This window comes from Mesoplodon mirus (genome assembly GCF_964341445.2).
Source record: "Mesoplodon mirus genome assembly, chromosome: 8".
Taxonomy (NCBI): domain Eukaryota; kingdom Metazoa; phylum Chordata; class Mammalia; order Artiodactyla; family Ziphiidae; genus Mesoplodon; species Mesoplodon mirus.
The window spans coordinates 17,424,302-17,448,088 of NC_138984.1; the positions used below are offsets into that span (position 1 = coordinate 17,424,302).

Genomic DNA, 23,787 nt, shown 5'->3' on the forward strand with positions numbered 1-23,787 from the left:
TGGTGTGTTAGTTTTAGAATCAGAAGGAAACTTGAGTCATGACTTCATCCTGAGCAAGTTACATAATCCCTCTAAACCTTGGTTTCCTCAAATGCAAAACAGGTAAAACACTTGCCCTGTGGGTAGGAGTGTTTCAAGGATTCAATATCCAATGAGATGGTGTGTGTATGTCTGTATGCATTAAAAATGTAAAGTTATAAGTCAAAAATAGAATGTTAGCCCTGGAAGGGAACTTAAAGCCATTTACAACCATCTCCCAATCAAGAGGAAAGTATTCATCTAATGAAGGCATACACACTTGGAGGTCTGAGTTTTGACACCTCTACAAAAGTTATCGGCAAACTCGATTCTGAAGGAACCTGACCCATTATTAAAAGCCCTATACCATTCAACAATTAAAGCATGGTATAAAGATAAATCAAGGAGTCATGTTTCTTCTCAAAGAAACACACACTGTAAAAGGAATAATAAAACCTGATGATTTAAATCCCTATAAAATTAATGCATTGTATATGAAGAATTAGCATAAAACATACTGACATTTATAGAATTGTTTCAAAAATACACTAAAGGAATTTCTTGTTAGAGAAAACAGTGGTTTGGACTCATTTCCTCATGTGAGCCATAAAAAGTCTTATACTTGGGTACTTTTATTTAGTTGCTTTAACCACAATTGAGTTCATGTAAATTGGAGCTTAGCTCTCAAATATGTTTAATCTCTCTATTCCCATGCTGGAACCAGCTACTGAATTATAAGGCTTTTAAAAGGACACTTCAGTGATATGATTGTTTTTACTACCAGTGAAAATCAGTAAAGAAAGTACAGATTATGATGAAGAACTATCTTCTTAAACAAAATCTCTAAGCTTGAAATGTGCACATGAACTTTTTGTAAAGAGTGCACAAATTTGCAAATGTTTTTAACCAGGTCAATGAGATTGTTTTGGGGTTTGTGTCAATTTAAGCAGCAGTTTTTTTGTTTTGTTTTGTTTTGGGTTTTTTTTTTTTTTTTTTTTGCGGTACGTGGGCCTCTCACAGTTGTGGCTTCTTTTGTTGTGGAGCACAGGCTCTGGACGCGCAGGCTCAGCGGCCATGGCTCACGGGCCCAGCCGCTCCGTGGTATGTGGGATCTTCCCAGACTGGGGCACGAACCCATGTCCCCTGCATCGGCAGGCAGACTCTCAACCACTGTGCCACCAGGGAAGCCCCTAAGCAGCAGTTTTTAATTGGATTTGCTTGATCCACTTAAAATAGAAAATCCTAATTTTCAATTTTCAAGACAAATACAAAATAGAATTGTCTTATATTTGAGGTAGAAAGACTCACTTTTTTTTTGCAAATTGTCCTATAGGAATTATTATTTCCTTTTATTTCAAAGTACACATAAAACTTACCATTTTAACGAGTTCAATATGTACAATATTTTGCAATCATCACTGGAACTGCTATATATTTCCAAAACTTTAGTATTATCCCAAAAGAAAACACCATTAAGCTGTTACTGCCCATTGTCCCTTCCCCCAAACTCTGGTAACTACTTATCTGTTTTCTTTCTCTATAGATTTGCCTGCTGTGGATAGGGACTATTCTTTTATTTTTAATTGAGACACAATTGACATATAACCTTATATTAGTTTCAGGTGTACAACATAGTGATACAGTATTTGTATATATTGCAAAATGATCACCACAGTAAGTCTAATAATATCCATCACCACACACATGTTACATTTGTTTTTCCTTGTGATGAGAATGTTTAAGGTCTACTAAGTAACATTCAAATATATGAGATAACATTATTCACTGTAGTCACCAAGCTATACATTATATCCCAGGACTTATTTATTACTAACTACTATTTTTAATCTAACTGTGCTGAATAGTCTTCGCCCTTCGGGATCCATTCTTCACTCTTCTCTGTTCAGCTCTGGACCTCAGGAAATGAACGTCCATGGACTACACTCATAGGGTGCCCCTCCCCTCTGGCTTCTGCTTGGCTGTGGTTCTCAAGAAGCACTGCACAAACTTTGGAGAATAGGAGAAGCATTTATTTCCTTAGCTTCCTACCTTCCTGGATGTGGGTCACACTGACCATGGATGTGTTCCTCTATCCAGGGCCAAGACTTCTTTCCCAGATGTCTCTTGTCCAGTTAAATTATCTCTCCAGATCCCAGTACCTGTTCTGTCCTTCCCTTCCCTCTTTAGGCCTCTGCCATGTGGTAGTTGCTTCCTGGTTTTAGTTTCACCCTCCCTTTTGGTGTCTTTGAACCCAGCCCGCACATTCATAAACATTTCCTTCATTAAGAAACTATTCTTCAGTTGGCCCATTTGAGTGGGCTGTTTCCCTGTGGAACACTGACTGATATAATAACTTGGCTGATACACTAACTTGATTTATCATGAGCATTTTCTTTTTAATTATTATTATCATTCATCATTGAGAAGCCATATTAAAAATACGAGGACTTGAGAAGTGTATCATTTCTTCAAGAAAGGCAGATGACAGGGAAGCTGAGGATGAGGGGAAGGTAAAAAAAGAGTTATGGTGTAAATTTATTTAAAAATGAAATCTAATTACAGGTGTTTTGCTTTCTGTACATAATCTGATTCCTGTTTGTAGAGTATTTTTCCTTTAGCCCTCTTTGATTTCACCTTCCAATCCTGACTTGGTACTTTCTCTTCACACTGAGCCTGAAAAATGTCCAGCATACACACATACATAATACATGTAGTGTAAATGTCAAAAATAAATAAGTTTGTATATGTCAATCCCAATATACACACTACTATATATAAAATAAATAACTAATAAGGACCTGCTGTATAGCACAGGGAACTCTTCTCAATACTCTATAATGACCTATATGGGAAAAGAATCTAAAAAAGAGTGGATATATGTGTATGTATAACTGATTAACTTTGCTGTACAGCAGAAACTAACACATTTTACATTACCTGCACTCCAATAAAAGTTAAAAAAAAATTTTAAATAAATTAAAATTTTTTTAAATAAATAATTTTATATAAACATAAGTTTATTTATATAAAAATAAATAAGTATAGCACAATCAATATAACTGAACAAATTAAAATGAATACATAATTGTGAATATATAAACTACAAGGAAAGAATATTTTATGACTATTATCTCAGAAGGAAAAAGATGTATTAAAAAATAAATAACCAGAAAAATATTTTAAAAGATAAATGCAACATGTTATAAATGCATTTTAGCTTGATCTGTGCTTGGTCCATAGGATAGAATATCTTAAATTGCTAAAGACATTATTAATGTTGGTTATTTAGGACGTGTCTTTCAGTTTGAAGATCATGCTTTTAGAAACTTTGTCTTTGAGATGAGGTCAAGGCTCTGGTTGTGTCTGTAGCTATTGAAATTCCTGGCAGCATTTTGCAGTAGATAGTATGTAATTCTTTATGATGTGACTGAATTTTAACTTGGGTAAATTTGAACTATTTTGTGGATTTTTTTCTCAATTGAGAGGGACTAGAGATCTGGACAGTTTTAAGAGAATTTAGTCAACTTTAGTATTAAAAGAGCACAGCAACTTTCATTTTTAATGTATTATTAGTTTGGAAATGTCCTTGTGTTCCTTTTTAATTTAATTTTGATCTTTTGAATTTTTTAAAAAAATGAGGATGCCAAATACTTTACGTTTTAGCCAACGAATAGAAAAATCTTGTAAGAGAATTTTGTGTAAGGCATAGCACCTTATAATCACCCCATAAAAATAAGAAATATTTACAAATGCCAGGTTTTCAGTGGTGCAATAAATATGGCAGTGACTTAAATAAGTTATTCAGTACAACTGCTAGCGAAATAGACATGTAAGAATCTTAACGAGCTTTGTTATTCAACTCTGAATATGAATATGAGCTTTACAAAATGATTGAAAGAGAGAAACAACAAAACTGCAGTGGCTTTCAACCGAGGTCAGCTGTAAATCATCCAGTTTCTTGGTTTAGACTCAAGAATCAGAGCAAAGCTTTACTGCTTCTCAAAGATTTTTCAATGAATTTACTTATAAGGCATGTTTCATAGACTTTAATATTACAAATATGTGGAAATGACAGCTGTTTCTTCTCTCCAGACTTAGAGTGAAAAGGTAAAGTAAAAAGAGGAATGCAATTCTCCCAATAGAAAGAAAAATTTACCATGAGGTTTATCCAAAAAAGAATATCAGTGGATTCTGATGTTAACAAGTTTCTAAATATAACTTTTACTCTATAAAAACTAACATACTGAAAAGACTAAATGAAAACCAAGTTAATGATGATGTCATTAAACAATTCATACTGAGGATCTATCTCAGTAGGTAAAACAAGGCTGCATTAGTGACTCAGTGCAGAAATAAAATCAATTCTTAGGACATAAACTTGTTTTAACCCCTTGAGAATTTAGGCCTAGTCCTTTTATAATTTGTTTTACACCCTTGGAAGCTAAGGGTTTATAGCTCTGAGGTCATACCTTTACCAAGAAGTAAGTTTCCTTATGATATCTGACTTGAGGATTATTAAAGGTTTGCTTGTCTTAATTTTTTAGGACATTTGAAATAATTCATGCCACTTTGTTTCTCTATCCATGTCAAACACCCCTGGGATGTCAAAAATATGAGGAAAAGTAAAGACAAATTATGTTCTAGTTTCAAAAAACTATATTAAGAAAACTGCTCCATTTAAGTAGTGAATTAAAGAAATTATATGCATATAACAGATTAATCCTTCATTAAACCATCAATAGAATTAGGGAAGGTAGTCAACAAAGCTTGAGATTGAACAAATATAAACTCTAGTCTCCAGATACGTGAAGAACAGAGTTTGCATCCAGCATAAACACGCGAGGAACATGCTATTTAAACTGTTGGATCCTCTCTGTATATATGTGTTTTGATAAACTGCAATGAATCTATCAACAAAAAAAGTAACATTGGCCCCTTTTTCCAACAGTGTTCTACAAATGCAAACACAAAAAGTACAATGCATTTTTTAAATGCTCAAGATAATAAAGTTAATTGATAGCATTTTGTGCTTCTCAGTTTATTAATTATCACTTTTATCTAAATCTTTCTTCAATCTCATTACAATTTATGTTTCTACAATGGGACTCCTAAGAAGGCTCCATTGTAAAGAATCCCAAATTGATCAAATATCCCATTGAGAGGTCTCTTCTGAAATAAAACAGGAGATGATGGAAGAGTAGCTCTATTTGATAAAGAGAAAGAGGGAAGGAGTGGGAGAAGAGAGGAGGGAGGAGGGAAGGGACTCAGGGGGTGATGAAAGCGAGGGGAGCAGGTGGGGAATTGGTAGTTCATGGTAGCAGAGTGCAAGAGAAGAGGAGGGAAGGACTTAAACATTTATGTTTAAAATGCCCTCAATGTCATTGTTACTTTTTGATTAAAACAAATTAACACACCCTACTGTACCCTACTGTTGGAACGCAATACTCACCATGCAATTGTGTATTTGAACAAATTTTGATTTTTAAACAGAGCTCACATTGATAGCAGTAAGACTCTTCTATTTGGATTGCAATTGAAAAGTAACAAGGGAAACAAAGTCATGGACATTGTTATCTTTTCTTACTATGTATTTAGCATTCTAATAAAAATGCCAATGAAAATAAAAAGTAAAACCACCATACCTTCTAATTAGATACATAGAAGATATTGTCTTGTTGATATAACATCGTTTAATTTCATTGGTCTAGTTTTAAGTACTCAAGGCCTCCCAACAAATTTGAAGTCCTATCCCTGCTCTCCTTTCCTAGGAAGATTCTCATCCTTCAATCGCCTATTTAATGGTGTCTCAGTCACTTCAGGTCAGTTTGGGAAGTGTTTTGTCCTGACCAAAAGTTTTCTTAAGATCTTTCCAAAGTAGAGAAGAAATAGAATTCTATGTGAAGAATACTGTCGCAGATTTATCTTGCTTTGTATTCAGTTTAACTCAAAGTCATTTCTCCCTATAACAAATCAGAAAGATTATTTTAAAAATATCTTTTGGGATAAGCTTCAATTCAATAAACATTTATGGAGCCCTTTCTTTATGTTAAGATTTCATTCTAGGTTCTCTGAGAGATGCCTAGATTAAGAGGATCAATTTACTGACCTTGAACAACTTATAGTCTAGAAAAAGAGGCAGAAACATTCATAAAAACTCAACTTAAAAATGCTGTAATATGGGCTTCCCTGGTGGTGCAGTGGTTAAGAATCTGCCTGCCAATGCAGGGGACACGGGTTCAAGCCCTGGTCCAGGAAGATCCCACATGCTGCGGAACAACTAAGCCCGTGCGCCACAACTACTGTGCCTGCGCTCTAGACCCAACAAGCCACAACTACTGAGCCTGTGTGGCACAACTACTGAAGCCTGCATGCCTAGAGCCCATGCTCCACAACAAGAGAAGCCACTGCAATGAGAAGCCTGCACACCGCAACGAAGAGTAGCCCCCACTCACTGCAACTAGAGAAAGCCCACGCGCAGCAACAAAGACCCAACGCAGCCAAAAATAAATAAATTAATTAATTTAAAAAAATACTGTAAGAATGGGAAGGCAAGATTGATGCCACCCAGGGTGATCAGGAACGTTATGAAAATAGGTTTTGAAAATTATCTTGGATTGGGATCATTATGTTTGCATTGGCACATGTGAAAGAGGCCTTGGGTCTTATGCTACCTCTTGCCAATGACTAAGGCCATATTTATCAGGAATCCTTAGTTCTGAGGTTTTCCATCACCGTTCCTATTCTTTCTTACAAAAGTTAAAAAACGTCTGACTAATTCAGTGACTTAATTAGCCAGAAGCATTGTTTGGTTTCTGAAAACTGTGCTTACCTGTTCAAAATGAAGAGGTTGAGTGAGCACCTTAGAATACATCTACAGGATGACTGGCTGGGATAAGTAATCATGATTCAACTGTATTTTTCAGGTGCAGAGTTTAACCTTTATATTGTCTGAAGTGAATAAAAATGGATCAAATTTCAAAAATATAAAAACTCATTGGAATATTGACTGAATTGCCCTCCTGATATTTGCCCTTCTGATATTTGACCCCGCCTGGCAAAAGTGACATTGACAAAAAGAGAATTCTGAGGTGCCCTTGGGGTATAATATCGTATTGGTTTTTAGAGGAGAGCAAAAGTTCAGGCAAGTGGCACTTGAAACTTGCCTGCGATGGTGGTTTTTTACAATTCATTTTTTTAACTGAAAAGTTTTGAAGCTCATGAGCTAAGATGATAAATGAAAGGAATTGAATTGAAATGTCCTCATTTCATTCATTTATTCTCAATAAGATCCTTCCTACTTTAGAAGAGTAAACTTCCCTACTTTTAATACCAACTCAAAACAACTATTTGTGAAGTCAATCTGCTGCTCCATGATTGGTTTACAAGTATGTAACCCTAACAGTAGCAGCAACTCAGCCATGGTTATAATATACAGGAAACTTGATGCTTCAAATATGTGGTGGAAAAGCAGCATCAGCACCACATGGGAGCTTGATAGAAATGCATCTTTCAGGCCCCAGCCCAGACCTCTTGAATCAAGATCTTTTTACCAAGATCCCCAGGTAGTTACTGTGCACATTAAACTCTGAGAAACACTGCACTAAAGTTTTGACTTAAAAGGAAAATAATAAAGAAAAATAACACATCCTGCAGAAATTTAGAGTTGACATTGAAGAGAAACAGCACCACAAATGATTAAGGATCCATAGATGTTTTTGCATCTGTGTTGTTTTGCCTTGGTATTTAAACATGGTGATGTGATCAACAATCACTTCCATAAGAAAAAGAAGCACCATTCCTCTTTCCTCCACAGAGTTCTTTGTGGTTCTACGTCACTGTTTTTGATAGGCCTGGGGCCTGCAGTTTGTCTCTGAGACAGAGACAAAGAAGAATAGCTTGCTGCTGACAAAAACAAGAGAGCACAGCTCAATAATTCAGCTGCCACCTCGCAACTGATCCTCCTTTTAAACTCAACCCTGAAGATTCCACAGATCCTGACTCTCTCCCACCTGGCTCCTGGTGGACATTCAAAGGACTAGGATGAAAGTTGTTGATAGGGGCAGTCAGGACAGTGATGAGTATCATGGCCCAGCAATTGTTGGCACCTTCCTTCTGCTTACCATTAAGGGTTCTTCCAATCCATCAAGTGTTCCTTTTGATCTTGGGCTCACAGACAAATTACATGCCAGAGTAGTTAGTATCTCTAGATCTCAGTACTCTACAACACTTTGAGCAATGAGGTTGACTTGTGAGCTCATTCACTATTATTTGAGAGAAATCAAAGTTATACACAGATGTGAGTAAGAGAAGAAGAAAGAAACTTCCCCACAGTCTCTGCTTCCCAAACCACCTTAAGTCCAGGGAAATAAAATGAGATGCCGGGTCCACTTGAAGATACCCAGGAGAATTCAGACAATGAACCAGATGTTAGGAAGATATTTATTAAGGGCAGGGTCTAAGCATATGAGTTTGGGTCTTTTATCTTCTATTGCACTCAGCTTACCAGTTAGTATAGCCATGTGTCTTTGTGTGTGATCGGATAGGATGTTATTAAAAGGCTCATGTTTTGAAAATTGCCATGACCATTCATGAAGCCCAGAGTCCATGGGTACCCAGATAAACTGCCTCTCATGAGGAAGTATAAATCAGTCAAAATGAGAATATGGGCGGATCACAAGCAATGAACTCACCTGTGTACAGGTAGTATATAAATTAGTCTTTTTGTTGAAAGTGTTCATTAAAGATATGTGAAAGTTATGAAGCTGGGGTTATGAAGCTGTGAGACTTGGGGCTAATATTTAATTTTTCTGGACTTCATTCCATTATTCTTAAAATGATGAATTTCAAACATAACACGCATGTTTATGCTGGAACCAAACACGGTTCCAGGAAATTAAGTGTTAATACAAGGAAAAGATGTGAGGGTTCACCACGTACAAAGCTTTTCATGTTCAATTGAGTGGGGAGAACATGGGATTCAAGACAGGTAAATGGGTTACTTTCCTTCAAAACATTTCAGTGTTTATTACATGTCAGTTTGGAAGGTGAATATCCAAGAGAAGACACAGCTTTTTGGATCTCCCCAGATCCTTGACCAAGGTTGCCCCTCACTGTGGTAGATAAAGCCACATCTCCTGGTTCAATCTGAGGGATGCTCATGTGGATGATCTGCAAGATTTGTGACTGGGCTGACACTTCTTGATTCTGTGATCTTGGAGGCAACCCATATTCCTCCTTTATTTCTTTCTTGATAGAACTGTCCTAAAGAGCTTCAGTGGTGGGGAGGTCCTTTATATTCTGGGACACTGCACCCCTGTTCTCCCATGCCTTCCTAACTGTGTATTTAGGTAAAACCAATTAATTCACAGTTACAAGCAAACATTGAATGTAGAATAGGTTGAAATATGAATTAACCTAATGGAAGAAAGCTGCATTTTTTATTATGATTCACTCCAAAATAAAGTTTGTGTAAAATTTACATCAGTGATTTAAAAAGAAATCATTTACTTGAAAGGGAAAAAAAGGTCTCTTAATCTGTTATTAGATAGTCAGTTTCAAATGTTTCTGCGGTTCTAGCTTCTAAGAGCTCAGCCTTGTATCCTTTTTCTCTAAATAAATAATATAGTTGTGATAGCCATAAGGAGAACCTTTTTATTGGGAAGATATTAAAATTAGAAACTTGTGTGCCTAAGGTGTTTGTATTAAGCTTGGTAATTGAATGTTAATACACCTTGAAAAAGTGCCAGTTCAGTATATATTGTGTCCTACTAAAATGAATCATTATAGTATAGTATTTTAAATTTTGAAGAATTCTAGGATCAAAAGAATTCCAGGTGAAAAGATAGCCAACTAAGGTTCTAATGTCTTATGGCTTCTAAGAACCGTGCTAGAATTAAAAGGAAATAATAGATTCCCAATTTGGTTGTAACAAAAAATGACGGAAATGTACTTCGTCATTTTCAGAGGGCTCTCTCAAACTGAAAACTATTGGCTTTTTTTTCTCCTTTTCAAAACTATCAGTAAAATTTTCTGTTTTTAAAATGACTCATCCTGTTCACGTCTACTTTGGGGGAAAATTGGTAAGTTATTTAACTTCAAAATAAGCCATATCCCAGCCTTCATAAGGGTGGTTCCTGGCATCAGTCTAATTTTGAGTCCTCGTTCCTGGTTAGAGCTTATTATTACTAGAAGAATACGTGCTGACAGGCAGAGACAAAAAGGTCATGGAGAAGGTCATTTTTAAACAGAAATATGATTTATATACTATAAAGCACTCTATTATTATTAGATACGAATGGAAGTGCAGGGAAAGAATATGGGACTTGAAAAGTCTCTTATTTCCAAAAGTTCAGACAGATTTTAAGGGGAAATTGTGGCATGAATCTCTATTTCACCGAGAATGAGGCTGCATGGTGAGCAGTGCAGACAATATTACAGACAGATCTATAAACCAAAGTAATTGTATTATATTTTAGGTTAAACTAGCTAAAATATGTGATTTTGTCTGGGTAGGGAGAAATAACATTTCTGCACATAAAAGTGAATGTTTTCTTAAATTAGTAATTATTGGTTTTGAAATGCAAAATCTGCCAAACATGGTGTTTTAGGCAGCTCAGAGCCACTGCCTTTGCAGTGGCCAGTGTTTTGTATGTTTTCGTATTGTTTTATTTTTTCTGTTTTTTGGGGGTGGGAAGGAGAGGAGGGAAAAAGGGGGCAGGGGAGAGAGAGGAAACTACTATAGCTTTGAGCCAACGTTAGAAGATGATAGATTTAAAGAGTCAAATCCAGCTTTAGACGTATATACTAAATGCTAAAAAACAAAAGAAGGTTAATAAATTAAAATGACATCACAAACCACAAGACAGCCCCTGTTACTTTATTGAAGTTAAAGATGTCTTATTGGCACAGGGAAGAGGGTTTTCTTGCCTGGAGCAGTGTCCCAAGTTCTTCAGTTTATCCATCTGCAACCGGTTGACTGTTTCACATTGGTGATGAATTATTCTGTTTCCTCAGTCTAATCCTTTTCATTTATTTATATTTTATGGAGGAAACATAAAAGACTTCTTAGAAAAATCCAACTGTTTTTGATAAACCTTGTCATGTGCAAATAATGGAGCCTTGTCAGGACCAAGCTTTTCTGGAAATTTATACCTTCTAATAATAATTAAAAGGGAAAAAAAAAGAAAATCAGAAACAAATAAGAAGTATATTGAATTGGATTCAAAGCATGTTTGTGGCTTTGAATCAGCGGCAATAAAGCTTTTTCTATCAAAAAATGTTTAAACATGGCAGTGGAACTAAAATCCATGTTCAGCTTGAATTTGGCATTTTTCAAATAGTGAAACCATGACTTCAATTTTGAAGCCTAAGGAAGAAAGAAAACATTTAGTTCTCAGCGAAGCGTTAGATGAATAGTCTGGATCTGGAACAATGAGAAAGAACTGGGCAGTAGGATGGACTGTAGCTTGATGAAGGACCTTAAGATAGGCTGTAAAAAATTCTCAGCAAGAGGTTTTTAATCATTTCTGAAGAAGTAAAATTTATAGGAACAAAGACATATATTTTAGCTACGGATCACACATATCTGGGTTTTGATTTTCTAAGTATTTTTTCTGGGGTTGGACAAAGATATAAATATTTTTTTAAATTAATAACAATGATTAGTAATGTCTACAAATTGAATATTCTGAGAAAAAAATGTCCAGTTGTGTGTTGATTTCTGTCTTTTACTTCCTTGTATATTTCTCTTTTTTTTAAATTTATTTTTGGTTGCGTTGGGTCTTCGTTGCTGTGCACAGGCTTTCTCTAGTTGTGGCGAGCAGCTCCTACTCTTCGTTGAGGTGCACAGGTCTCTCACTGCAGTGGCTTCTCTTGTTGTGGAGCACGGGTTTAGGTGAGTGGGCTTCAGTAGTGGTGGTGCACAGGCTTAGTTGCTCCGTGGCATGTGGGATCTTCCTGGGGGGCTTGAACCCGTGTCACCTGCATTGGCAGGCAGATTCTTAACCACTGTGCCACCAGGGAAGTCCCTTCCTTGTATATTTCTATGAAATCAGTCGAAACTCTTCAGCTAATTCTAAAAGTTCTATTTAAGAGATTTCATTTGCTTTGAAATTTTAAGGAAATATCCTATTCCTATCTTCCCCCAATAGTGTAGAGCTTCTTTATGGTAGAAATTCTCAACACTGAATGTTTATTAGAATTTTCTAGGAACCTATAAAAGTGTTGATGCTTGGCTCACCTCAAACCAGCTGAAACCAAATCTTTGGGGATGTGGTCCTGGTCATCTGTGCTTTTAAAAGTTCTTCAGGTGATTCTAATGCATAGTGAAGTTGAATCCTATTTGATTAAAATATTGTTGTGGGACCAATAGCCTTCTGCTCATTTAAATGGCCAGAATTCTACCCACTTTCCATCGCTGCAGGGAGTGGACAGGTGATAGGTGTTGGGAATTCACAGAATTCTGAGTTCAAATCCAGATTCTACTATTTACTTAAAATATGATCTTAATCTTGCCTATAAAAGAGACTGAACAATTTTTAGAAGGCCGTGGGGAGAATTAAATAAGACAACTTAAGACTGCTGAAGGTACTAGAGAAGAGGCCAGACTGCATCCATACTATAAGTGGATTTGTCAGGAGAACACTTAGTCCATGCAGGTGATGAAAGATGTCACCTCCCTTCTTTGTTGAAATGGCCTTTGGGGGCAAATACAGCAGTAAAAGGAGGAAATACTCTGTGGCTAAAGGAAAACATTATTACTTAATTATTAAAAAATAAATCATCTCTGGACACACCCTGTACATCATAAAAAATCAGAGAATCTTCAAGGCCACCCAGTCCTTCCATCAACTTGGAAGATGCTCCTGTACAGAAATCACGAGGACTGAAAAGGCAAATTCGAGTCAGTTGCTCTCTCCTCACCTTGGATCTTCTTTCCTCCTTAAGGAAATGAGAGAGAGAGAGATTTAAAAAGAATTCCTGTATTTCTGTGTGGGGTTGGCCAAGAGACCTTCTGTATTCACCACTATCATTAGGACCATTTAGCCTCCTTGGGTCATTGGTATGTTCTATATTGGGTTACCCATGTCAAACAATTTGCAGAGGGCTGCCATCTACAGCTATTCCACAAATGGTGCTTCCCTTCCATTCCCCACCACATCACTTTCCCCTTCACTATCTCATTTTTGTGTATCAGTGTTTGGTATCCCTAGCTCTTAAAATCTTCTTGGCATTCTTTTTACACCTTGACCTAGTACACCTTCCATATGGTTGATTGCCCAATGCAGTTTCATTGATTGTATTAATTTGCTAGGGTTGCTATACAAACTACTATGGACTGAGTGGCTTAAATAACAGAAATTGATTTTCTCACAGTTCTGGAGGCCAGAAGTCTGAGACCATGGTGGCAGGAGGTTTGGTTCCTTTTGCGGGCTGTGAGGGAAGACATGTTCCAGACCTCTCTCCTTGGCTTATAGACAGTCATCTTCTTCCTGTGTCTCTTCATACCATCGTCCTACTATGAATGTCTGCGTCCATATTTCCTCTTCTTATTATAAGGACACCACTCAGATTAGAAGAGGGTCCACCCTAACAACCTCATATTAACTTAGTTACTTCTGTAAAAAGCCTGTCTCCAAATACAGTCACATTCTGAGGAAATGGAGGTTAAGACATTCAACACATGAATTTTGAGTGGGGTGGAACACACATAATTCAACCCATAACATTGACTAAATCATGGATGGAGTGAATAAATGTTTGATGAATACAGAATGTATACAACTCCTTAAATGGTCAGCCAAACTAGAGGCTTTTTAATATGCAAATAAATTTTTATAACCTTAAAAAACTTGTAAATTTAAACTTTTGTTTCAGAGGAAACATCTACTTTTGTGTTTAGAACTTCTAGAAGTATCTTTGTGAGATAAGCATATTCAGTAACCCTGAATTTTACACACAGATTTCTTAAAATATAATTCTTATTTACTTATTTTTTCCTGGAATGATAAAGACAAGATTAAAGGACCAGACACAAATATTGTGGATTGTTTTCCTCTTTGCTTAAATACTTTCCAGCTAGGTCCTTTAGCAGTTATACACGTTTTGAGACAAAGAAAACACCTTTGACATTTTTAGTCTCAGACATCTCCTTCCTAATCTCTTTTGGTGCAAGTGACTTCACATTTAAACTAGCTTTAAAAATGGAGCACTGTAGGTCCCTGTCTTGGGTGGTAGACTGTGGGTGACAAGCATCCAGAGGTGGCTAAGCTGGGAAAGGGTTAAATGACCTGAGGTCTGCATTCATTTGGAAGGCATCACACAAACCAGGAGGGCAATGATTACAAGCCAGATCAAGAATGAAAATGTTAGACAACGCCATTAATTTCCAAAGTGCCCAAGGAAATCAGTGGATTATTCTGGTCTATGGCAAAGGCATGGAATCTAGCCATGGATGCTTCCACCAACTGTGGATAGTGAGGCCAAATAAATGATAATAATTATGCCACAAAAAATACCTTTTCTCTAGAATCAGAACTACCATCGAAGACAGGCTTCATAGAGTATGCCCTGATTTAATAGTGAATTTTTATGTGTGAATCATTGGGACTAATATGCACTTTGTAAGTAGCAAACATTTTAAAGTTTCATAGAGAAGATAAAAATTAGCAGAATTATGAAACTTCTAAAAGGTGTCTCTAACTGTATTTGGAATATTCACCAGGATGGACTGTATAAAATTGTAACAATGTGTATATTTGCCAGTTTTGTGTTATAAGCACATTTAGAGAAATGGTTTCTCTGTACCAGAAAATAATTAAATAAAATAATCTATTATCCATGTAACTCATTACCTTATCTTCTAATTGTTTTCATATAATTATTATTGGACTGTGAAATTTATAGCAATGATACCTAATTGGAATTTTCAGTGACAAAGTAAAATTAGATATTGCCACCATCAAACCTGAATTTTACTAGAGATCCATCAAAACAATCTTTTAAAATGTTAGCTATAATCATTTCAAGCTAATTTTTTTTTTTTTTTTTTTTTTTTTTTTTTTTGCAGTACACGGGCCTCTCACTGTTGTGGCCTCTCCCGTTGCGGAGCACAGGCTCCGGATGTGCAGGCTCAGCGGCCATGGCTCACGGGCCCAGCCGCTCCGTGGCATGTGGGATCTTCCCAGACCGGGGCATGAACCCGTGTCCCGTGCATCAGCAGGCGGACTCTCAACCACTGCACCACCAGGGAAGCTCCTCCAACTAATTTTAAATCTTAATTATAGTTTTCATTTTAGCCATATGTATCGCTCTGGATATGGAGAAACAGTAGCTGATTAGTAGTATTCCAAAAGTTATTACAAGTGAAGCACAGGTTTTAAAATAATGATGACAATGTCTTGGATGTAAATCATTCTGAAGTACCTGAGTTTAAGTTAGATTTAGCAAGGCTTGTTGGAGGAAGGAGGGGGAGAAAAAATAAAATCAGCCACTGTTCCTAAAATTTATTTGAAAAGACAAAATTTTAAATTGTATTAAATCTTTTGAAATTTTGGAACTAAATTTTTTTCATCTATGACATGACACTTCACTAGAAACTGCCCTGCATGTCCCTCCATAACTCAAAAATGCATTCCATTGTCCATTCTTCTGCCTTTAATCATAAAGCTGCATCTGTCCACCCATACTGGCACACATATACTTCCACATGTACCACTGTCTCCACCCACTCTTTAGTCTCTAAATGATTTTGAAATCAGAACATTTTCCACTTCATTCACATTTGCTAAATTGTAATTCACATGAGTCAGTTGGAAAGCATATCTCAGTAATTTCTAATGAAAAAGGAGACCTTAGCAGGGAATAAAGGCACATGTTCTATACAAGAAGGGTTTAATAAATATATGCTTTTACTATTCATTTGGGGAAAAATTCAAGAAGCATTCTGAGATTTGGAGACATGTATTTGCCTTTCAGGTATCTTAACACTTAAAAAAAGGCAGCTTTTACGCTTGGGCTTGAATAGCAAGTAAGTGACTCCAGATAACAGTGTTTCCAGCCAGGTAAAGTTCTCACCTGGCAATTTGAAAATTGGGGTTCTGAACAGCTAAATAATCAAGTAGATCTGCAAACCTCTCAATGAACCCTAGCCAATGCTTAGATGAGATTTCAGCAAACCTGGGCTGAGTTTGGAGAAATTCAAATAAATTTTATGGTTGCAGATGGAAACCAGGCCCAACTCAGCAGTTTAAATGAACCTGAAACTCAAGGGCCATCTCAAGGGGTCTGAACCCAAGCAAACCAAAACAAAGTAATGATTCCCAGGGAACACTGGTAGCCCTCAGTTCATTGTCTTGGCAAAAGCTGAGCACAGATTTATTTTATATTATTCAAAAGTGATAAGTGAGAAAATTAAGAAAGACCTCCTAAATGGATTGTCTGGAAGGTCTGTGTGATTCAGAGGCAAAATGAACAAACTTTCAGGCATTGCTCCCTTCACACAAAGTTTTCAGAAAATAATTGAGAACTTTTAACTACTATGATAGCTATATAAAGACATTAACAATTAGACATAAGCCAGAATGCTTTTCCCTAAAGTGAATCATTCTGGCCATCTGGATTCAAACCTCATTTCAGGTGTTCTGGTTGACCACCAGGTTCCACATGATATTGGGTCAGTGCCTCGCATGCTTGGTGTAAATGAACATCTTTCTAATTTTGAGAGCACCTGGAATCCAGGCAACTAGAAAAAGAATTCTTTGACTTCTTCCTGGGGGCTTTCATAAATAACAATATCAATAGTTCACAAGAGAGGTGTGTGTGTGTGTGTGTGTGTGTGTGTGTGTGTATCTGTCTTTCAGTCATGTCTTCTGGAGCATCAAGGAAATGTAGTTAGAAAAATAATTTTTATAATTGAACCAGCTTTTAATTTCCCAAGAAAGTCCATTAATTTTTCATCTGGTTGACTCCTGGTTTCAACAGTTATTAAAGATCAAAGTATCCCAAATTGTTTCTAGAAGGGAGAGGAGAAAAATTATAGTGACTAGTATGTACTGGAAACTGGATATACTCATTTGATATCTGTTTCTTAGAAATTTTGTAAGAATTGAATAAGAAAAACTCCAGTTCCCACTATATAGCGGGAACTTGATAATTGTTAACTCTCTTCATTATATTCATCATCATCATTATCATTGTCATCATCATTGCTCTTCTATCTGGGCTCATTGCCAGGAACACCCTTAACTGCCTTTGGCAAAAAAGAGACATAGGAAGAATGTGTTTTCTATGCCTCTACCTCCTAGTTTTCATTCTTGTCCCCACTTCTAGAAGTGCTACTTGCAGTCCACCCACTGGGTGTTCATAAGTATTCTCATGTTCTTCTTACCAACTTTTCGATTAAAATTCTCCTGGATAGTCTCTGTCAGTCTTCCCTTTAGAGAAAATGGCTACTTACCTTTGAATATTCTGTGAAACATGACACAAACAAGTTATTTAATATAATTATAACAAATGAAATTAGAATCTCTGAGTTTGGGACCCTATGATTACTTTTTCTTTTAACATTTTTATTGGAGTATGATTACTTTTTAAAGCCTTTCCCGCATCTCCTCATCCTTGTGATTCTACAATGTGGACAGAGTTGAAAACTACTGCTTCACATAAATTAGCCTATGCTACAGACATCCAGAGATTTCTAATAATTGAGTGTTCACACACTGATTAAAAGGTTGTTTTGTCACAATATATTTTCCTGCAATGGGTTTTCCAATAGAGACAGAAGGCTGATATTTAATAGAAATCACACATTTTTATGTCAGGTTCCTGTAGGCAACATTATTTGACAATCTGGTTTACTCTGAGACCTCTCAAGTTATCACCCAAGCAAGGAATTCACTTTGGATTGCCAGTGCTCCATAGGTCATGGTTTGTGAGCCATTCACCTAGGAGTTTCAGTTTTATTTTTACGCAAAAAAACTGAACAGCAAATTTTTCTCTCATTACCCAAATTGCTTAAGGAGATATCTATAAGAAAATTTATTCAGTAAGCATTTATTTAATTTTCCAATAGTCGAGGCACTAATACCCAGTGTTAGAAATACAGAATAGACTTTATTCTTTTTCTTATGATCTCAGTAGAGAAAAAAACTACAGACAGTTATGTTTACATATAGACATCCCAATCTTGTTCAAACCACAGTCTATGACTTAGAAATCAGAAAAATAAGTTCTCCAGAAGAAAAATATATATTAATGAAGAGTATTTTTATGTTTTTCTCTCCCTGATCAACTTCCAAGACTCCAAGAAATATGGTCATATCTATGGAGTTCAAATGGTAGCCAAAAATATAATCATCCTGTATCACTCCCTAAATCATTCTAGGTCAACTCAGTTCACAAAGTGCTATTTGCCCTCTTGTTTGTTTTTTAAGCTTGTTTTATGGAGTGCTTACCATGTGCCAAGCATTGCCCTAGCCCTTTCATTCATTATCTCACTTAATTTTCCTCACAATTCTGTGAGGCAGGTATGATTATTCCTTGTCATTTACAGACAGGGAAACTGAAGCACAAAGAGGACTGATAGCCTCGTAAGTGGCCCAATTAGGATCTGAACCTCAGCATTCCTGCTCCAGGGTGTGTATTCTTAAGTGTTACCCTACAGCTTCTGTGCACATTATTGTGTTAGTGGCTCTAGGTAGTTGTGAGGTAGAGAGTTGGTTAACATTGTTCAAGCCTGTATTTGACCAATTTACTTTATTGTGTTTGCTGTTGAGACAAACCTTCTGAACCCCTGAAAGGTAGTGTCCCTTAAAACAGAGTGTGGGAATTACTGCTTTAATGTGTGACATTTGCTTTTCTGTTCTTTCATGTCTTTATCCCTGCTGATCCCTTGTATATACTCTGGTGGTTTTAGACTGAAGATTCAAAAGCACAAGAGGACTCATGACAATACACTTAGGATTTCTAAGTTTTCAGGAAGCTGCCCTCAGGACCTGGCAGGGTCATGTGGTAACAGAATGAATTGCAAAATGTGTGTTCACATCTCAAGTGGACAGTTGTTGGCTTGCTCCTGTTCCCTATCCCAGCATAGGGTCTGTCTAACATCCATCCACCTTGATGCCTTCCTTTTATATCCCAGCTGCTTGTGTTAGTGCTTATGAGTGTAAAATAAAGTAGCTGAAGCATGAGCAAACGTGTAACTAAAACTGCCCCCAAGGCCCCATTCTGTAGAAATGCTGAATCAGTTGGACACAGGTGCATTGTGCCCAGTCAGCAAGCAAAGTAGCTGAGGGAATTTGCAGGGAGAACCATTCATAAGAGTGGTGACCTCATACACACTTATAAGCTGGATCAACTTGATTCCAATCTGAATGCTACCAATGGATGAAATGCATCTCTGAAATCTACATCTGAAATGATTCTCATGCATGCCTCCCTCTCCACCTTTACCACAAGCCCTATCACAGTAATCGTAAGCCCTCGTAATCGCTTGTCTATATGATTACAATAACTTCTTAATTGGTCTCCCACTTCTGGTGTCCTTCTGGTCTATTTATCCTCAACAGCTCTGCGAGTGGTTCTCATACTTTACTGTGCATAAAAACCATTGGAAGAATGTGTTGGAAAATGCAGATTTCTAGCTCATTTTTAGTCCCATTTATTGAGTCTAGAAGTGACCCAGTAATCTAAGCAATCTATATTTCTTTGATTAGTCAGCCCCATGTAATTTTTGTGCAGATTGCTTTCACTTTGAGAAATTGTGCCAGGCTGTTATCTAAAATACAGTGGTAGCACAGCATGATTTTTCTCCACAAAGAAATGTCTCTCTTTCTGTAATAGAAAATAGGTATGGACTTGGAATGAATATGAGAAGGGACTTTGAGACTCAGAAGACAAAATAGGAAGGTCAAAGGTAATTTGTGGGTCTAGTGTAGATACCAGAACTTGTTCTGATACAACTTTCCTGGGAGATCTGGGGAAGTGACTGTGTAAACAAATAAAAATAATTGGATTTCAAAGATCAGGGTAACGGTGCTGTAGAGCTCCCTGTCTACATGAGGTCACCATAACTTGGGCAGAAACCTCCACTTTCTCTCCACTTAAAAAAAAACAACATTTTAGATCAAGCAATGTGATCCTTGCAGCAGTGAGCAGGGAAAACATCAGATATAAAGAAGCCACTTATGGGACTTCCCTGGTGGTGCAGTGGTTAAGAATCTGTGTGCCAGTGCAGGGGATACAGGTTCGAGCCCTGGTCCAGGAAGATCCCACATGCTGCGGAGTAACTAGGTTAGTGTGCCACAACTACTGAGCTTGCACTCTAGAGCCTGCAAGCCACAACTACTGAGCCCATGCCCCTTGAGCCAGTGCTCTTCAAGAAGAGAAGCCACCACAATGAGAAGCCCGCACACTGCAACGAAGAGTAGAGAGCCTGCAAACAGCAACGAAGACCCAACACAGCCATAAATAAATAAATAAATAAATAAATAAATAAATTTATTTAAAAAACAATAAAGAAGCCACTTCTCTAAATGAGAAAGCCACTTTTCAACAACATCAGTGACAGAAGCAGAAGGCAGCAGAAAAGAGATCTTCTCATTTTTCCCCCCTTGGCCTGTAGTCCATTGTTTAGGATCATGATTATTCTCTTTGGAATTAGTTATATAATTCTTAGACTAGTCTTAAACTATTGATGGAAGTAGGGTGGAGGTCTAGAGAAAAAGGTTGGAGTCCCTGCTTATCTGAGAAATGGAGGCTTAAGTAAATAAACTTCAATATTAAAAAGAGACATAGCATTATTCATGCTCCAAGCAATAAAGCAAACCATGTCCCTGGTCATGCCATTTCCCTACTTAAAAGCAGTCAGTGTGTCTCCATTGCCTAGTCTACATGGTTCTGATGCTACAATATGACATGAAAGCTTCTTCACAACTCTGTCAACAAATAGTTGCAGCTTCATCTGCCTTGCTCTTAAGTTCATGCAGTTTGGTCATATTATTTTGTGGTTTTTAAATTGCTGAGTGCTTTAAGATTTCCATGTTTCTTTTCTCTTGTTCTTCCCTTTACCTGTAAATTATAACTATTCACTCTTTAAAACAATATTAAATGGAACTTTCTTGTTGGATAAATAACCAAATGAATATATTTTCAGATGAGAAAACAGATTCAGAAAAAAAGAATTTTTTCTTCTGAAGCCAAAAGGTTAATCAGTGCTGGAGATGTGGTTAGAAGTCTGGTTCCCTGATCCTAATCTCTTTCTTCATATGCCGGTGGCATCTTCATTCAGAATCTCATTGATGCCAATCTGATCCAGTTCTTCATAACAATTGTTTACCTGAACCTCAGGTGACCTGCCCTAACTCATGTCTCACCTGATGCACTGTGTGTGTGTTGCCACTGTAACTTAGAGATGCCTATTCACTACAGCTCCTACCACCTTCCCTAGACTTTGGACAGCCCTGGCTCTAACTGTGATAAACTGCCAGTTAGAATAGTTAGAACTGGTCAGTTCCCTGATCACTCTATTGATAAGTTACATATACCAAAAAGAGAGTAACCATTTAAATTATTCCATATTTAGGACTGTTGTAATCCTTAGTTACTGGCCTTACTTTGGGACATGAGACATCCTGAAGATGCTCTGTTCCTGGGGAGGATGAGAAAAGAGCCTATTTCAGGGCCAAAGGGCACAGAAGAGATGGAAGGGAGTGGACATAAGATGAACTTCACCCAAGGTCCATTTTGCTTCCTGAGCTACAGTTTCCATTTTAGAAAAGAAATCTGGTGAAGTAAATTTTGTAAGGGGGGAAGAAATATAACTTCAGCTTGAAGGATACCTGGAGAGAAAGGAATCTGATTTTAGAATTTAGAATATGAGCATTTTAGCTTGCTGCATTGTCACTTTATTTATGCTCATGCTTAACTCAACTGTAGCTTCTGGGTATTTCTTATGTCATTAAAAACCAATGGTGTAGGGCCTCCCTGGTGGCGCAGTGGTTGAGAGTCCGCCTGCCGATGCAGGGGATACGGGTTCGTGCCCCGGTCTGGGAGGATCCCATATGCCGCAGAGCGGCTGGGCCCGTGAGCCATGGCCGCTGGGCCTGCGCATCCGGAGCCTGTGCTCCGCAACGGGAGAGGCCACAACAGTGAGAGGCCCGCATACAGCAAAAAGAAAAAAAAAAAAAAAAAACAATGGTGCAGCCAGGAGAATAGAAAGTAAGATGTTGCTTTGTTTACTTTTGTTGCCATTCAGCATTTCATCTCACAGCCCACAGGGGACCTCTGGCTATATTCACAATTATAGTGACAGAAGTTTAAATAAATGCAGCGGGAGCCCACTGGTTCGTAGTGTAATAAATCTGAACGCATGAATGGAAAGTCTCTTGGAAGCTTCTTTTTCATAGATGTGAAAATAAACCACTGATATTTTATTTTTCTTTAGTTCTGTGGTGGGAACAAAGTTAGGGAGAGAAAACTACAGGCAAAGGTGCAAAGATTATTTCACTAGAACTTCAGCTAAGTTCCTGTCACTTTTTATCCATCCAGTTAGAATTTGGAAAACACAGATTCTTAAATACAGCAAAATACTAGATCTTCTCTCATAAAACCCATTGGAAGTTAGAGCTGTAAGCAGAGCCTTGTTGACTGAGACTAACTTGTTGCTTTTGTAAGTGAGTCACCTGACCTAGGTGTCTTTCTCAAGGTCACACAGCTAGTTTGTGGCATCTGTAGGTCTGGAAACCAGGTCTCCTCACTTGTTGCCCAGTGATTTTTACACCATGCTTCCTCGTTTCCCCTCAACCTCAACAGTTGAATTCTTTCCTGGAGTCTGGGAGATATAAGGCAAAGCTGGAGAGCAAGTGCAGGATAGAAAGCATGCAAGCAAAAGATGTGTACATGTAACACTTTTCTGGTTACAGAACTATGAGATGAGGAGCTCTTGTCTACACCAGCAGCCCTGTGATCCAAGGGCCCTCTGCAGTTGGTGCAGATCTTCAGATGCAAACAAGAAGATGGCTATAGCCATGGCACACTGCAACTGGAACAATGGCCTCATCAGGGTGAGCGGCACCCCTGGAGATGATCAAGCCATGCACACTGCAATATAAGCTACTGAAGGCTGTTCTGCTTCTGGGCAAGGAGTGATTTTCTGGGGTGGACATCTGAGTCTCAGTGAAGGCTGGTGGTCACATGACCCAGATTTACACAATCTGCCAGTCCCACACCAAAGCCCTGGTGGCCTATTACCAGAAATACATGGATGAGGCTTCCAAGGTGGAGATCAAAGACATCCTCACCCTGTATGACTAGGTCCTGCTGGTAGCTGATCCTCATCACTGTGAATCCAAACTATTTGTAGGTCCTGATGCCTGTGCTCACTACCAGAAATCTTACTGATGAACCCATCATGAGGATCAAGGATCACCTTTATAATAAACAGTGGTTGTAGGATTTGAAGTTTAAAAAAAAAAAGTACAAGGAGTTAGCATTGTTTCTACAGTAAGGTAGATGTCTTGGATGGTCTATTCAAGGGAGTTCACTTAGTCCAACTTAATGAAACCTACATCCTTTATGTACTGAGGAAACACTGGCTACACATACTGAAGCAGTATTTCTGGATTATACATGCCAGTTTGAGCAGATGTGGCATGGGAAAGAGCCCCCCAGTTGAATTTTCTCTGGTGGCTCCAGTAGAGCTGTTGATGACCCATCTTACTTTCTCAGATGCAATGAGGCACAACACAAAGAGACATGTACCAGTGGAATCTT

The 23,787-nt window shown here is 37.6% G+C and overlaps 1 pseudogene across 1 annotated transcript in view; it reads left to right on the forward strand.

Moving 5' to 3' along the window:
• Positions 1-23,415, forward strand: part of LOC309809333 (small ribosomal subunit protein uS9-like) — a 50,713-nt pseudogene extending 27,298 nt beyond the window's left edge. The window contains exon 2 of the transcript in view: positions 22,988-23,415. The product of the transcript in view is annotated as a small ribosomal subunit protein uS9-like (transcript). The remainder of the gene's footprint in view (positions 1-22,987) is intronic.
• Positions 23,416-23,787: the final 372 nt, after the last annotated feature.